Below are 15,703 nucleotides of genomic sequence, written 5' to 3' on the forward strand. Positions count from 1 at the left end.
TGCACCCTCTGAACTTCTGCATCCTCAACTAAAACATGTGGATGCCAGACTGGGCAACATGGCAAAACTCCGTCTCTACAAAAAATTACAAAAATTAGCCGGGTGTGGTGGTGTGTGCCTGTAGTCCTAGCTACTCGGGAGGCTGAGGTGGGAGGATCACTTGAGCCCGGTGAGCGGAGGCTGCAATGAGCAGAGATTGCACCACTATAGTCCAATCTGGGTGATGGAGTGAGACCAAGTCTCAAAATAATACTAATAATAAAAACAAATACAACATGTGGATGCTTCACGGGCTTGCTGGAGGGGTTAATGACCTCACAGATTCAAAAGCAGTTGACATGTAGTGGATGTTCAATAAACATTCTCCTTATCCCTTTCATAACTGAGACACGAGGACTATACACATTACAATCTACATTTTTCTAGATATAAATTTTTGTTCACAGAGTTGTTGAATATATAGTATCTTCAATGGCATATTCTAATAAGAGGTGATACATCATCGGAGGACCTTGATTCAAATCCCACCTGCCATTTGCAAAATATTTGTCCCCTTGAGGTATCTGAAATTTGCTTTCTCATCTCCAAACAGCAATATGTTACTAGCTTCCCCACGGGGTTACTGTGAGGGTTAAAAGTGATGCACATGCGCGTCAGGGGATTTGTTTGCAAGTGAAAAGCTCAACCTCGACAAGCCTAAGCTCCGAGGGGGAATTTATTGGCACGTGCTGAGGCAAAGCAGAGGAGATCCAGTCCTGGGGAAGAACTGCAACCTTGGACTTAGACACTCTATTCCCTCTGTCTCTCAGATCTGTAACTAGGTGTTGGCACTTCTGTTCTGCTGAAACAGTTACCAAGAAAAGGGCTAGACCTGGGTTCTCGAGGCTTAAAACTCTCCAGTATGAATGCTGTCTCCTCGAGTTTTCACAGCCTGGGCCATGCGCCCTAAAGCAGCTTTCAGGCGCATGCGCCATCCCTCTCCTCCCATGCGGGATGTGGGTGTGGTCATCACAGACCTTCCCACCTCTCTGAAATGGGGAAATGGAAGCCACGCTGAGCTCTCTTGGACTGACTTGGATGTATCAATTCTTTCGCTCCTCAGTGTGCGTTCTTTCTCAACAGATGCATCGCTGAGAGACTAACCTGGAGGTTCAATCCCACTGAGTTATCGACTCTGCGTTCAGTCATGCCCTTGCCCTTATGTAGATAAATCCAAGTCAGCCTGTTCAGTTTTTCTTATGCATAAGAGAAAAAATATACAGTCATGCATTGCTTACCAATGGGAATACGATCTGGGAAACGTGTCCTTAGGCGATTTTATCATTGTGCGAACATCATAGAGTGTACTTAGGCAAACCTAGATAGTACTATGCGGTATAGCCTACAGCTCCTAGACTACAAACCTGCAGCAGATTACTGTCCTGAATACTGTGGGCAGTTGTAACACAGTGGTGAGTATTTGCGCATCTAAGCATATCTCAACATAGGAAAAGTGCAGTAAAAATACAGTGTTATAATTTTGGGAACACCGTCATTTATACAGCCCATTGTTGATTAAAACGTTGTTATGTGGTGAATTACTACATACATGCATATGTTTATCTATTATTATTATTATTATTATTTTATTTATTTATTTTTTTTTGAGACGGAATCTCGCTCTGTCACCCAGGCTGGAGTGCAGTGGCCAGATCTCAGCTCACTGCAAGCTCCGCCTCCCGGGTTCACGCCATTCTCCTGCCTCAGCCTCCCGAGTAGCTGGGACCACAGGCGCCGCCACCTCGCCCGGCTAATTTTTTGTGTTTTTAGTAGAGACGGGGTTTCGCCGTGTTAGCCAGGATGGTCTCGATCTCCTGACCTTGTGATCCGCCCGTCTCGGCCTCCCAAAGTGCTGGGATTACAGGCTTGAGCCACCGCGCCCGGCCGTTTATCTATTATTTATAAATGCATAGTGAATGATTTTTCTTCTGGCTCATTGAAATCCCTGAAACTCATTTTTTAAAAAATTTTACTTCAAGTTCTGGAATACATGTGCAGAATGTGCAGGGTTGTTACATAGGTATACATGTGCCACGGTGGTTTGCTGCACCCATCAACCCATCACCTAGGTTTTAAGCCCCGAATGCATTAGCTATTTGTCCCGATGCTCTCCCTCCCCTTGGCCCTCCCCCAACAGGCCCCAGTGTGTGCTGTTCCCCTCCTCATGTCTATGTGTTCTCATTGTTCAGCTCCCACTTATAAGTGAGTACATGTGGTGTTTGGTTTTCTGCTCCTGTGTTAGTTTGCCAAGGATGATGGCTTCCAGCTTGATCCATGTCCCTGCCAAGTACATGATCTCATTCTTTTCTATGACTGCATAGTATTCCGTGGCATATATACACCACATTTTCTTTATCAAGTCTATTATTGATGAATCCCTGAAATTGTTATTAATTCTTATTAAGTTTAGCCTAAAGCTGCCTCCTAACTTATTTTAAGTGAAGCCTGAAGGTTTATCCACACATAGTGACCTATGAGTAAACAAGACTCTAACCTATTTTGGTAACAATTGGCCAAGTGTCTGCCAATCGCAGGCAGCCAACTGTTCAAACTGTGTTCAAGTAAGGCAACCTCCAAGCTGTGAGCGGTCTGGCTATTTCTGTACCTCCCTTCCATTTCTGTATATCACTTTGGTTTTTCTGTCTACATGTGTTACCCAATCATGTGGCAGCCCTGGAGTTGCTCTGAGGGTTCTGGGGGCTGCCTGATCCATGAATCATTCGTTGCTCAGTTAAACATTGTTCAATTTAATTTGTCTAAAGTTTCTCTTTAAACATTAATTTTTTTTTTTTTTTTGAGACAGGGTCTCATTCTGTCACCCAGACTGGAGTGTAGTGGTGCAATCTCAACTCACTGCAACCTCTGCCTCCCAGGTTCAAGCAATTCTCCTGCCTCAGCCTCCCAAGTAGCTGGGACTATAGGCACACACCACCATGCCTGGCTAATTTTTTGTATTTTTAGTAGAGATGGGGTTTCACCATGTTGGTCAGGCTGGTCTTGAACTCCTGACCTCACGTGATCCATCTTCCTCGGCCTCCCAAAGTGCTGGGATTACAGGCGTGAGCCACTTTGCCTGACCTTTTTAACATTAATTAATTTTCTTTCTTCTTTTCTCTTCTTTCTTTTCTTTCTTTCTCTTTCTTTCTTTCTTTCTCTCTTTCTTTCTTTCTTTCTTTTCTTTCTCTCTCTTTCTCTTTCTTTCTTTCTTTCTTTCTCCTTCCTTCCTTCCTTCCTTCCTTCCTTCCTTCCTTCCTTCCTTCCTTCCTTCCTTCCTTCTTTCTTTCTTTCTTCTTCTTTCTTTCTTTTCTTTTTTTTTGAGATAGAGTCTCACTCTGTTGCCCAGGCTGGAGTCCAGTGGTACGATCTTGGCTCACTGCAACCTCTGCCTCCCGGGTTCAAGCAATTCTCCTGCCTCAGCCTCCCAAGTAGCTGAAACTACAGGCACATGCCACCATGCCTGGCTAATTTTTTGTATTTGAGTAGAGATGAGGTTTCATCGTGTTGCCCAGGCTGGTTGTGAACTCCTGAGCTCAGGCAATCCACCCACCTCAGCCTCCCAAAGTGCTGGGATTACAGGTGTAAGCCACTGCGCCTGGCCTTTGTTTTAATTTTTCAAGACAAGGTCTCATTCTGTTGACCAGGCTGGAGTGGGGTGGCACAATCACAGCTCACTGCAGCCTTGACCTCACTGGGCTCAGGTGATCCTCCCACCTCGCCTCAGCTGGGACCACAGGCACATGCCACCGTGCCCTGCTAATTTTTTTTTTTTTTTTTTTTTGTAGAGATAGAGTTTCACCACGTTGCCCAGGCTGGATGAATAACTTTGGTTATTTCTTGCATATATCATGGTATTTAAAGTCCCAAGCTTTGGATCTAGGACAAATGTGACTTTCAATCCTGGTTTCATTGCTGCCTTACTGACATTTCAGGTTAACTCTCCCTTCAGGCTTGGTTTCCCTACTGAATTACCTCACATATGATCTGATTTGCTCCAACAGTCCTGGGAAGTATTAATAACCACAATTTATGCAGAGACATCTGGAGCACATATGCTTGCTGATTGGTTTCATTATTTATTTGTATGTTCATTCTGGCCATGACCCGTCTCCCAGAGAAGCCAAAATCCCAAACTCCTATAAGAAATCAATAATATGTAAAAAAACAAAGCAAAACAAAGACACCTAAAATTGAATATAGACAGAAACAAATAAATCTAACTGTACATCAAATGATTACATAACCACACAGAAAGAATAAATAACTAAATTAGCCTCTGAACCCTGTGCTCTGATTGTATAGCCTTGGTAGATAGACAGAAAAAAAAAACTGTGGAGAAATTTTGAATTTACTTGTTAGTTTCATTGTTGGAAGCGGCATTGGTTGAGTGATACTGAAATTATTTTCTGTGTATTGAGGGATAGATAAGTTACATGTTGTAGGGAGCCAGGGTTCTCACTGAGGGGAGAGGGAAATACCAGTAGGTCATGGGGAAAGGTGAGAAAGAAGAGCTGTGGCTGTCCTAGTGTGGGCTCCTGACTGTTGTTTTAAATCTTATCCATTGAAAGGCCTACATACCCTCTCCAATATCACTGAAATACCTAGCACGAAAATCTTGATGTCTAAATACCATTTCCCATTAAGGGGAATCATAGGTCCTTAGAGAAGTAGCTGACAGCTATAGCTGACAGGTAAAGTAAAAGGTGATCTGAAACACTTTTTTTTTTTTTTTTTTTTTAATTGAGACAGAATCTCACTGTGTCACCCAGGCTGGAGTGCAATGGTGAGATCTTGGCTCATTGCAATCTCTACCTCCTGGGTTCAAGCGATTCTCCTGCCTCAGCCTCCCGAGTAGCTGGGATTACAGGCACCTGCCATCATGCCTGGCTAATTTTAGTATTTTTGTAGAGACGGGGTTTCACCACGTTGGCCAGGCTGGTCTTCAACTCCTGACCTGAGGTGATTCGCCTACCTCAGCCACCCGAAGTGCTGGGATTACAGGTGTGAGCCACTGCACCCGGCCCTGAAACCTTTACTATGTCAGATACATATTACTTACCAAGGGAAAAGGTACCTTTACAATGAGAAATCTAGCAGACACATCTTAACCCAGTCAGCTTCACCAACAATGGGATAAATTTACCTCTGTGCTCCCTGCTATGATACAATGGGAAGGATATGATATTACCTTTGCAGTATTCTTGCCAAAATGTTAACCTAAATCTTATTAGGAGGAAACAAGCAGTCAAATACAGACTGTGTGACACTCTATAAGACAACTAGCTCTTTAAACATGTTAAAATGTTGGAAGATAAAACAAGCTATGAAATTTTTCAAGATTAAAAGAGATTCTGGCCGAATGCGGTGGCTCACGCCTGTAATCCTATAATCCTAGCACTTTGGGAGGCCAAGGTGGACAGACCACCTGAGGTCAGGAGTTCAAGACCGGCCTGGCCAATATGGTGAAACCCCATCTCTACTAAAAATACAAAAAATTAGCTGGGTGTGGTGGCGGGCTCCTGTAATCCCAGCTACTTGGGAGACTGAGGCAGGAGAATTGCTTGAACCCAGGAGTCAGAGGTTGCAGTGAGCCGAGATCGTGCCACTGGGCAGCCCAGCGCACTCCAGCCTGGGTGCAACGGAGCGAGACTCTGTCTCAAACAAACAAACAAACAAACAAATAAATAAATAAAATGAGATTCAAAGAGACATGATAAATGCTAGATCCTTGATTGGATCTTGGCTCAACCATAACAAAAAAACTTTAAAGACTATTATTAGGACAGTTGGAGAAACGTGACTATAGAGTGTCTATTAGATGACATTAATTAATGTATTAATGTCAACGTGAAATATCTTGGGAGTGATAATGTTACTATAGTTTTAGACGAGAATGTTTATGTTTACGGGACATACATGCTGAAGTACTTAGGAGTGAAATGTGATGAGAACTCGAATTTACTTGTAAAAGGTTCAACCAAAAATGTATGTGTGGTTTAGCCATATATCTATATCTATACAGAGAGAAAGAGAAAGCAAAGGTGGCAAATGCTATCAATTGGTAAAGGGTATCTGAATGGTTTGTTCTATTTGTTCCATTCCTCTGTAGCTTTGAAAATTTTCAAAATAAAAAGTTGGGGCAAAACTCCAAGGTGACTTCTGGTGTAATACTGCCAATACCACCAATGTCCTTTCTGGCAGCAGCCGCCTGGCTAGAACATTAGAGTCCAGAGAGAGGCCATATTGCTTTTCCCTGCTTGTTCGCATAAAGTTTTAAGACAGACTGTAAAGTTTGTTGGAAATAAAGTTCAGTCCTAGAGTCCAGAATCCAGAGTTGGAAAAGGGCTTGAAGTCGTATAGTTCAGTAGTTCCAGACTCTTGGATTTTATACACTAATATAAGTTAAAAAGATACGTATATACACACACACACAGAACAAAATAACACAAAAAATGAAGGGACTGACATTAAGTTGCTAATCCATTTTGTCTAGGAATGACTGACATAACAATTTTTAAAAACCCATCTATCATTCTGTTTTTATACTTATGTCATTAAAAATGTTTTTTTTTGTTTTTTTTTTTGATACGGAGTCTTGCTCTGTCTCCCAGACTGGAGTACAGTGGCCGGATCTCAGCTCACTGCAAGTTCCGCCTCCCGGGTTCCCACCATTCTCCTGCCTCAGCCTCCCGAGTAGCTGGGACTACAGGCGCCGCCACCACGCCCGGCTAGTTTTTGGTATTTTTTAGTAGAGACGGGGTTTCACCGTGTTAGCCAGGATGGTCTCGATCTCCCGACCTCGTGATCTGCCCGTCTCGGCCTCCCAAAGTGCTGGGATTACAGGCTTGAGCCACTGCGCCCGGCCAAAAATGTCATTTTTAACCACAAAAAGGCAATCTATTATTCTCAGAGTTAAGTTTTTAAAAAATTGGCAACATTCAGCCCTGTGAACACACACCTTTGTCCTTCTTCCCTTCCTTCTTTCCTTCCTTTACTGACAAATAAAAACTGTATATAGTTACAGTGTACAACAGGATGTTTTGATATATGTATACATTGTGGAATGGTGAAATCAAGCTAATATATCCTTTACTTCACATGCCTATCGGTTTTTTTTTTTTTTTTGGCGGGGGTGAGACTATTTAAGATCTATTCCAAGCGGTGTTCAAGCGTAAGATCCACTGCGGTTAGCTCTGTAGTCAGTACGTTGTCCAGCAGGGTGGGTCAGGCTGGACAGGAAAGGGGTGGCGGGCTGCTGAGTCACCACATAGGTTCTGGGGAGCAATTCTTCCTGTGGGGGTCATGTGGCTGACGTCCTGACAGGTGGCAAGTCTGTCCCTACAGGAGGAGGACAGCTAATTCCTCTCCCCAGAACCTCTTCCACCCAGACATCTCTGTCAAGAGTGAGTCGTCCGGGCATGGTGGCTCACACCCGTAATCACAGCACTTCAGGAGGCTGAGGCGGGAGGATCACTGGAGGTCAGGAGTTCAAAACCAGCCTGGTCAACATGGTGAAACCCTGTCTCTACTAAAAATATAAAAAATTAGTGGGACGTGGTAGTGAGTGCCTACAATCTCAGCTACTCGGGAGGCTGAGGCAGGAGAATTGCTTGAACCCGAAAGGTGGAGGTTGCAGTGAGCCAAGATTGCGCCACTGCATTCCAGCCTGGGTGACAAAGTGAGATTGTCTCAAAAAAAAAAAAAAAGAGTGAGCCACTCCTTTAGATGAGTTGGGATGAGCTGCTCTGTTGTGTCCACTCTTTGATTGTTACTCTGCCATCTGGAGCACCTCAGAATTGAGAGGCACCTCAGTTTTGCCCCCAAGTAAGGTCAGGTATGAATATGAAAAGCAGCAAACCAGGAACTGATCTTTCTCTTCTTTGATGAGTATGCTTGCACTATTTGAAGGTTGCTGTTACGCTTTTCTTAATCCTCTCCAGACGGAACACACCAGTCTTTCAAAGATTCTTCTTAGTCTGGTGACTGGTGATTTGTTACATTTTTCTTGGTCAACCACAAGGTGCCAGGACTAGCGTGGTGCTAGGGTTACCTGTGGGGCCCTATGGTGTCTCCAAGGCATTGTAGTGACATGCTCAGTGAAGGGAACGTGTCAGGCATTTCATGGGTGGCTCAGAGATCCTCAGCGAGGGGATGTGGCTGTCTTCATGAGAGGCACGAAGGACAGCTGCGTCCTCAGACTCTTGCTCCCACAGGGTCACACGTCTGTTTCTCTCTCTGCACATTTGGCTGCAGGCCCTCTCTTGCCTCACGCCTGAGACCTGCCCCACAGCTCCTGAGTCTGCATCACCTTAGTTCCAGTTGCACATAGAAGCCAAGTGGACCCTCAGGACCTCAGGTCCAAATCCCCGCAAAAGAATTTCACTGGTCTACCTCGGATCAGACATCTACCCACGCCTACCTGTGGCCAGTTGGGGTAGTAGTAAAGCAGTATCTGCCAGGTCTCCAGCCCCACCCTCCCCCACTTTTTTTTTTTTTTTAGGATGAACATTCTTCAGAGGAAAGAGTTTTTCTGAACTGGGCAGAGTCTTCATGAAAGCATCTGCTATAAGATTCTTTAACTTATGACTGTAAATACAGAAAAAGGAATACATCAGAAAAAATGAACTCACTTTGGAGTGGCACACTCAGTGTATCAAACAATGAGACAGAAACGCCACACGCAGTCTGTGGCTGGCCGCGACGGCGGCTGGGCGGATGACAGCTGTCCCGCCCTTCCTGCTAAGCCTGTCTTTCTTCTTGCTTAATCTCTGCTGGGGTCTGACATGCCGATCTCTGCTGGAGTGGGCCCGGGCATTCGGATTAAAACAAATTTCAGGGATTTCCATAGACACTTCATCTGTACATTCTCAAAAAGCACTCAACCGTTGTCTCCTTAGTTCTAGTTAGCGCGTGTGGGAGCTATGTCGCAAGGCTGGAAGGTAGGAGGTTTACATCCTTTCAAAGTGCCCTGCGTGTGCATGTGGCAGGTCCTCATTATTCCTGTTAGTCCAAACTGTACCGTTTTGTAAGCTCCCTGCTATGTTGCAGACCTTGGCCAAAGTGAAACATTTCACGAGGGTTTGGGCCACGAGAAACATCCTGCTTACTAACCACCTGACCACAAGACAGACAGGCAAAGGCCCAACTAAAGAAACACCCCTATCATATTCTGCTGGGAGAAAGGGCAAGGAACACCACATTCTGCGGGAGCAAGAGCTAGCACCGCCTCATCATGGGAAGATTTTATCAATATCCTGCCGGGCAGCAAGCCATACTGCCCAGACCTCTCCCACCCATACTGATACGCACCCCCAGCCTGTAAGCAGCGGTGGGCTCTGGCGTTAAGCTGGTCCCCACTCCCGCAGGTGTCTGCAATATACCTGTGTTGCTGTTGGAGCTGCCCTCTCCCTCTGTGGGTGTCTTTCTTTAACCCTCGCCTTCCCTTCAAAACCTAACAATCCCGATGGTGGGCTTTCTCTGTGTGTGCTGTGTTTTCCTTTTTTCTCTGACCTTCTCTGAGCTATGGCTCTGAGACGGTTTACGACAGGCACCTGCCTCAACCTCCCAAAATGCTGGGATTACAGACGTAAGCTACTGCTCCTGGTCTAGAAAGGACACTTTCATACCCACAAGTAGGAAAGTCATACTCTCAGAGTGATATAATTGGATACCTGGATACATTTCCTGCCAAGAAAAGCTTATCACATTCTTTGTCCCCACTCTCATTTTGCTGCAGATTGGTGGCAGTTTGTCATGGGCAACTTGGGAGCCATGTTTTAGGCATGACATGCAATGGGAGATAGGAGAAGGGCCAGGCCTGCCCTCCACGAGCTTGTCCCCAGGACCTCAGCTGGAGGCAACCTTCAATGGCATCTTGTCCAACCTCCTTCTCAGTGTTTAGATGAAAGAAATGACACAGCTGAGGTCTAACAATGGAGACACAACGATGACACAGTGTAAAATGTGGAAATCCTCTCAAGGGGGAATGGAAATTTCCAATGGGAATACTCTGAACTACGCAGAGGAAAGAGAAAGCAGGGAGGCTTGAGGAAGCAGCATATAAACTAGACATTGAGGAGTGCTGTGATTTAGGCCAATGCTTCTCCAACTTTACTGTACGTCAGAATTACCTGGAGGGCTTGTGAACACACAGAATCCAGTTTCCAAATTAGTAGTCTAAGGAGGAGCCTGCAAACTTGAATTTGTTACCGTTCTCAGTGAGCAGTATGGCTTGCTGCCCAGCAAGATATTGATAAAATGTTCCCAAACTGTTTCTGCCGAGCCTGGTCTGGAGACTATGCTTCAAGAATCACCAGTTTAGATGTCCAGAGATTTGGGACTTCAGCAAAGGTACAGAGGCCAAAAGGTAGGGTGGGTTGGTGTAAAGAAGGTGGGTAGGTGGGATTCTGTAGAATAGCGACTGCTGTGCTAAAGAGTTTAGACTTTACTTCGATGGGCAATGGGAAGGTGTACAAGAGTTTTGAACAGAAGAGTAGAATTTAAAATCTTCTCTTTTTTTTGAGATGGAGTTTTTCTCTGTAGCCCAGATCTGAGGGCAGTGGTGTGATCTCGGCTCACTGCAACCTCTGCCTCCTAGGTTCAACCGATCCTCCCACATCAGCCTCCCAAGTAGCTGGAATTAGAGGCGCACGGCCACCACATCCAGCTAATTTTTGTGTTCTTAGTAGAGATGGGGTTTCACCATGTTGGTGAGGCTGGTCTCGAACTCCTGAACTCAAATGATCCACCCGCCTCGGCCTCCCAAAGTGCTAGGATTACAGGCGTGAGCCATCTTGTCTGACCAAGAGTAGAGTTTAAATCAGTATCACATACGAAGGAGTGAAGTGTGAGTATATTCTAGAACAGGGATGAACTTTGGAAACATTATGTTAAGTGAATGAAACCAGACACAAAAAGACACATGTTGTATGATTCCATTCATTTTCTCAACAAATATTTTTTGAGCATCTAGGGTACATCCTGGTGCAAGCACATGTCTTGTTATTGTGGCCAGCTGGGGCTGGTTTAACACACCAGATGTTTATATTGTTTCTTTTTCATTTTCTAGATACACCTGTTTTCTATTCCTGGTCTGAGCTACAGCCCTCCTTCTCAATCTCTTGGATAGTAAGGAAGTAATGCCTCTTTCATTTCTCTTCTCTGGATCATGCCCTGGGATTAGGCTAGATAATGCAGTCCAGACAAGGACCTGGACGGGTAATAGCATGGTCACCAAAATCTCCCAAGTGTGGCCTTCTCCACCTCAGGCCCACAACCCCACTCAGTGGCCTTGCTATTCTGTTCTGAACCACCGTCTTCAGCTCTGACTTAACTCTGCCTCTCCACCTGGCCCTTCTTTCTGGTTCTGCCACTTCTTGGGCACTAGGTTAACCTTATGGACCATGGCTTTTCTGCTTTGGACCTGGATCTGTCTTCTCACATTTTATTTTTATTTTTTAATCATTACTGCCTTTTCCTCATAACATTAACGGGACCAAATCCGTGTTTATACACATGAATTCTCACACTGGGCCACAGCAACAGAAGTCTGGGAAACAGCCTATTTCCTAAAAGGGCCAGGGTGCAGAGGTGAGCTCGGACTGCAGGCTTCCTGAGGCCAGGACTCCCTGGTGACTTTTTGCTCCTGGCTGCGTGTCTGGCACATAGCAGTATCTAATTCATATTTGGGAGAGCAGAGTCAGAACCAGTATGTGTGCATCCTGGGTAGTGGATTCAGGGCAAAACATATTAGCTGAATATTATATTAATTGGGGTTCTCCAGAGAAGCATGAACTAATAGGAGATGAATAGATGATAGATAGATGGATGGATAGATAGATAGATAGATTTTAGGGAATTGGCTCATGCTATTATGGAGGCTGGCAAGTCCAAAATCTGCAGGGCAGGCTGCAGGCTGGAAGCCCTTGGGAGAGTTCCTGCTGCAGCTTGAGTCTGAAGGCCCTCCACTGGCAGAATTCCCTTTTCCTCTAAGGAGGTCAGTCTTTTCCTTTTAAGACCTTCAACTGATGGCCGGGTGTGGTGGTGGGTACCTGCAGTCCCAGCTACTCGGGAGACTGAGGCAGGAGAATGGCGTGAACCTGGGAGGTGGAGCTTGCAGTGAGTCAAGATTGCGCCATTGCACTCCAGCCTGGGTGACAGAGCGAGACTCCTTCTCAAAAAAAAAAAAAAAAAAAAAAAAAAAAAAAAAGACCTTCAACTGATTGGATGAGGCCCACCTACATTAGCAGAATACCCTGGTTTACTGCAAGTCCACTGATTTAAATGTTAGTCTCATGTAAGCTGTCTTCACAGAAGCATTTAAAATAATGTTCGATGAAATATCTATGGCCTAGCCGAGTTGATACATGAAAGTAACCATCACAGGCTGGGCGCTGTGGCTCATGCCAGTAATCCCAGCACTTTGGGAGGCCAAGGCAGACAGATCACGAAGTCAAGAGAGCGAAACCATCCTGGCCAAAGTGGTGAAACCCTGTCTCTACTAAAAAATACAAAAATTACCTGGGCGTGGTGGCGTGTGCCTGTAGTTCCAGCTACTTGGGAGGCTGAAGCTGGAGAATCCTTTGAACCCAGGAGGCAAAGGTTGTAGTGAGCCGAGATGGCATCATTGCACTCTGGCCTGGGCAACGGAGCAAGACTTCTTCTCAAAAAAAACCAAAAAAACAAAAAAAACTATCTATCTATCTATCTATATCTCATTGTTGGGTTTATTGTTTACTCTTTAGGTAAGAACTGTAGGGCACTAAAAATAACATAGTTGAGTGGGAAATGTGTTTCACAGACATGATCTCATATGTTCTACAAACATTTATTATTTTTATTCTTCGGGAGAAATTCCTCAGCTCTGCAGGGAAAACACCAAAATGTATTTTCTGAATCCCCTCCAGTCAATGGGGAGAAATACCAGTGTGTGTGTGATTATGCCAGCCAGCCCTGACTCACTCATCTTTGCTGCTGATTCTCTATATCGAGCTTTGGTATTTTATTTCCCAGTCTGTTCAACATTTTTTTCCTGAATATCTCTGGTAAGGCCTCAAACTAAAAACTGAACGCATGGGATGCTAATTTACATGTTTACTGAAGTGCACGGGCTTGAATCGTGTCTGTGGCCCACCAAGGCAGACCTTTGCAGGGACTCTGCCTCCGTTTCAAGAACAATGGCACCTTCCTTTAGACAGGGGTCAGTGACATCATTGACATAAGAAGCCTGGCAGGGCCCGTGGGTACCTGGTACCTAGCTAGTAATTAACACTCAATAAGTGTTGCTGTGCTTACTTGCATCATGCTCCTTTCCAGACGTTCACAGTCAAAAGAGAAGAGTAATCCTAGATAATCCTTAAACCTTCTGTTTAAGTTTCATTTTCTTCCCTTCCTTACCCTCTATATGCAAATGTACATTTGGCAAGCAGCAGGGAGCTTTCAGATTCCTTATCTCTCACACCCACCAGAACCTAATTTTGTTCATGGAGAGTAAAAAATAAAATAAATATTGCATTGGGGGAAAGATATGTGAAGGCACCCACATGACAGAGAATGGCTGTAAGGATATGAACATACATAAAGTAAGAAAGTGTGATTCTAAAAGAGCAGTTTATTGTTGTTTGAGCAGCCTGACCGGGACTTCTCCTTTCTGTTCCACTCTAACCAGCACGGAGCCTTAGGTTTTACAACTTTGATAAGTTGGTAAGTGAAACATTTTTTCCTTTTTCCTTTTTTTTTTCTGGAGACAGAGTCTTGTTCTGTTGCTCAGGCTGGAGTGCAGTGGTGCGATCTCAGCTCACTGCGATCTCTGCCTCCCGGGTTCAAGCGATTCTCCTGTCTCAGCCTCCCGAGTAGCTGAGATTACAGGCATGCACTACCATGCCCGGCTAATTTTTGTGTTTTTAGTAGAGATGGGGTTTCACCATGTTGACCAGGCTGGTCTCGAACTCCTGGCTTCAAGGGATCCACCCACCTCGGCCTCCCAAAGTACTGGGGTTACAGATGTGAACCACTGCACCCAGCCCAAAATTATTCCTTGACACTTTAATCTGTATGCTTGCTTACTTGTGAAATCGAACGCTTTCTTCATACATGCATTTCCTACTTGTGAACTCCCTGATCGCATCTGCTCATTTTTCCTAATGGATCTTGGAGGTTTTGTTAAAAATTATAATGATAAATAATAATCTATTAATTCTTTCTATATTGATTATTAACTGAGTCATATTTATGCCAAATATTTTCCCAGATTGCAGTTTTAAAAATTGTGTTTATGATATTTCTTCCGTAAAGCAAGTGTTAACTTTTTGGTGCTGAAACCTGTCAGTCTTTCTCCCTGTGATTTTTGAGAGTAGATCTGCATTTCCTTCTCCCCGCTTCCTCCCCCATTTAGGAAAAATGGAGCCAGGGCCCCTCTATCCTCCGCTAACCACAGTAAACCCTCGGCTAATCTTTTTGTTTGTTTGTTTTTGAGACACAGCCTCACTCTATCGCCCAGGCTGGAGTGCAATGGCGTGATTTTGGCTCACTGTGACCTCTGCCTCCTGGGTTCAAGCGATTCTCCTGCCTCAGCCTCCTGAGTAGCTGGGATTATAGGTACCCACCACCACGCCTGGCTAATTTTTGTATTTTTAGTAGAGACGGGGTTTCACCATGTTGTGCAGGCTGGTCTTGAACTCCTGACCTCAGGCGATCCACCCGCCTCTGTCTCCCAAAGTGCCGAGATTACAGGTGTGAGTCACCGTGCCAGGCCTGCCACTGGCTAATCTTGATGCCCCAGTTTTGAACATCTGCTGACAGTAGGACCAGGGGAGGCTGCATAGCCTGAAACTCAGGAACCACATGTGGGCTAGGGGAAGAACTGTCTGGAGGAAGGCCAGCTTCCCACAAATCTTTACCCAAGGGAGAGTTCTGCCTTAAAGTCCTTAAAATGCCCTCTACCAGAGCTGCTGAAGGTTGGTTCTTAGGGTAAGGTTCAGTTCAGTAGAAGAATATGACATTGGACACAAGTGTGCAGGAGGGGAAGGGCAGGGAGTCGGGAGAGAGGTAGGGATGGGGCCCTACCGGGAGACTGGGAAACCAAGCCCTCTTTTCTTATTTCCTATTTTTGTTCCTCTTTTAGACCCAGTATGTCTTTCAGTAAAAAAACTGTTATTTAGCTGAAGTTAGAATTTGCATATTTAAGCCTCCCATGTGAACTGAGTGTAAGATGGAGAATCATAAGTAATTGAGATGTGTATAGCTGTGCATAAAGTACTGACGCTGTTTTCTAAATCTGGAGTCTTTTCTACATTCAGAACAATTGAGGAAGGAAGTGAGGATGTTTGGAAGTCAGCACTTCCTTTTTAATGGATAGTAACAGCCCAGAACAGTTTTATGGGCCTAGGGAAGGGGACAAGGTGACAACAATTGCAGTTTACATGGGACTGAAGTTTCCCAGAATGAGGGACAGCCAGGACTAAAACCTGGACAGTCCCATGCAAACTAAGATGCTTTGTCATCTGGACTTGCTATTCACACACACACACCCCACATGTGTGTAACCCTCCCCCAAAATAATGCAACAGCCTTTCAGTATCCATCTTTGACAGAGGATGGAACTACGGGTTGAAGAGTCTCAGATACTTCCTTAAATTCACACAAATTGGGCATAAAGGAGCCTGCATGT

The sequence above is a fragment of the Macaca fascicularis genome, chromosome 18 (genome assembly GCF_037993035.2).
Source record: "Macaca fascicularis isolate 582-1 chromosome 18, T2T-MFA8v1.1".
NCBI classification, from domain to species: Eukaryota; Metazoa; Chordata; class Mammalia; order Primates; family Cercopithecidae; genus Macaca; species Macaca fascicularis.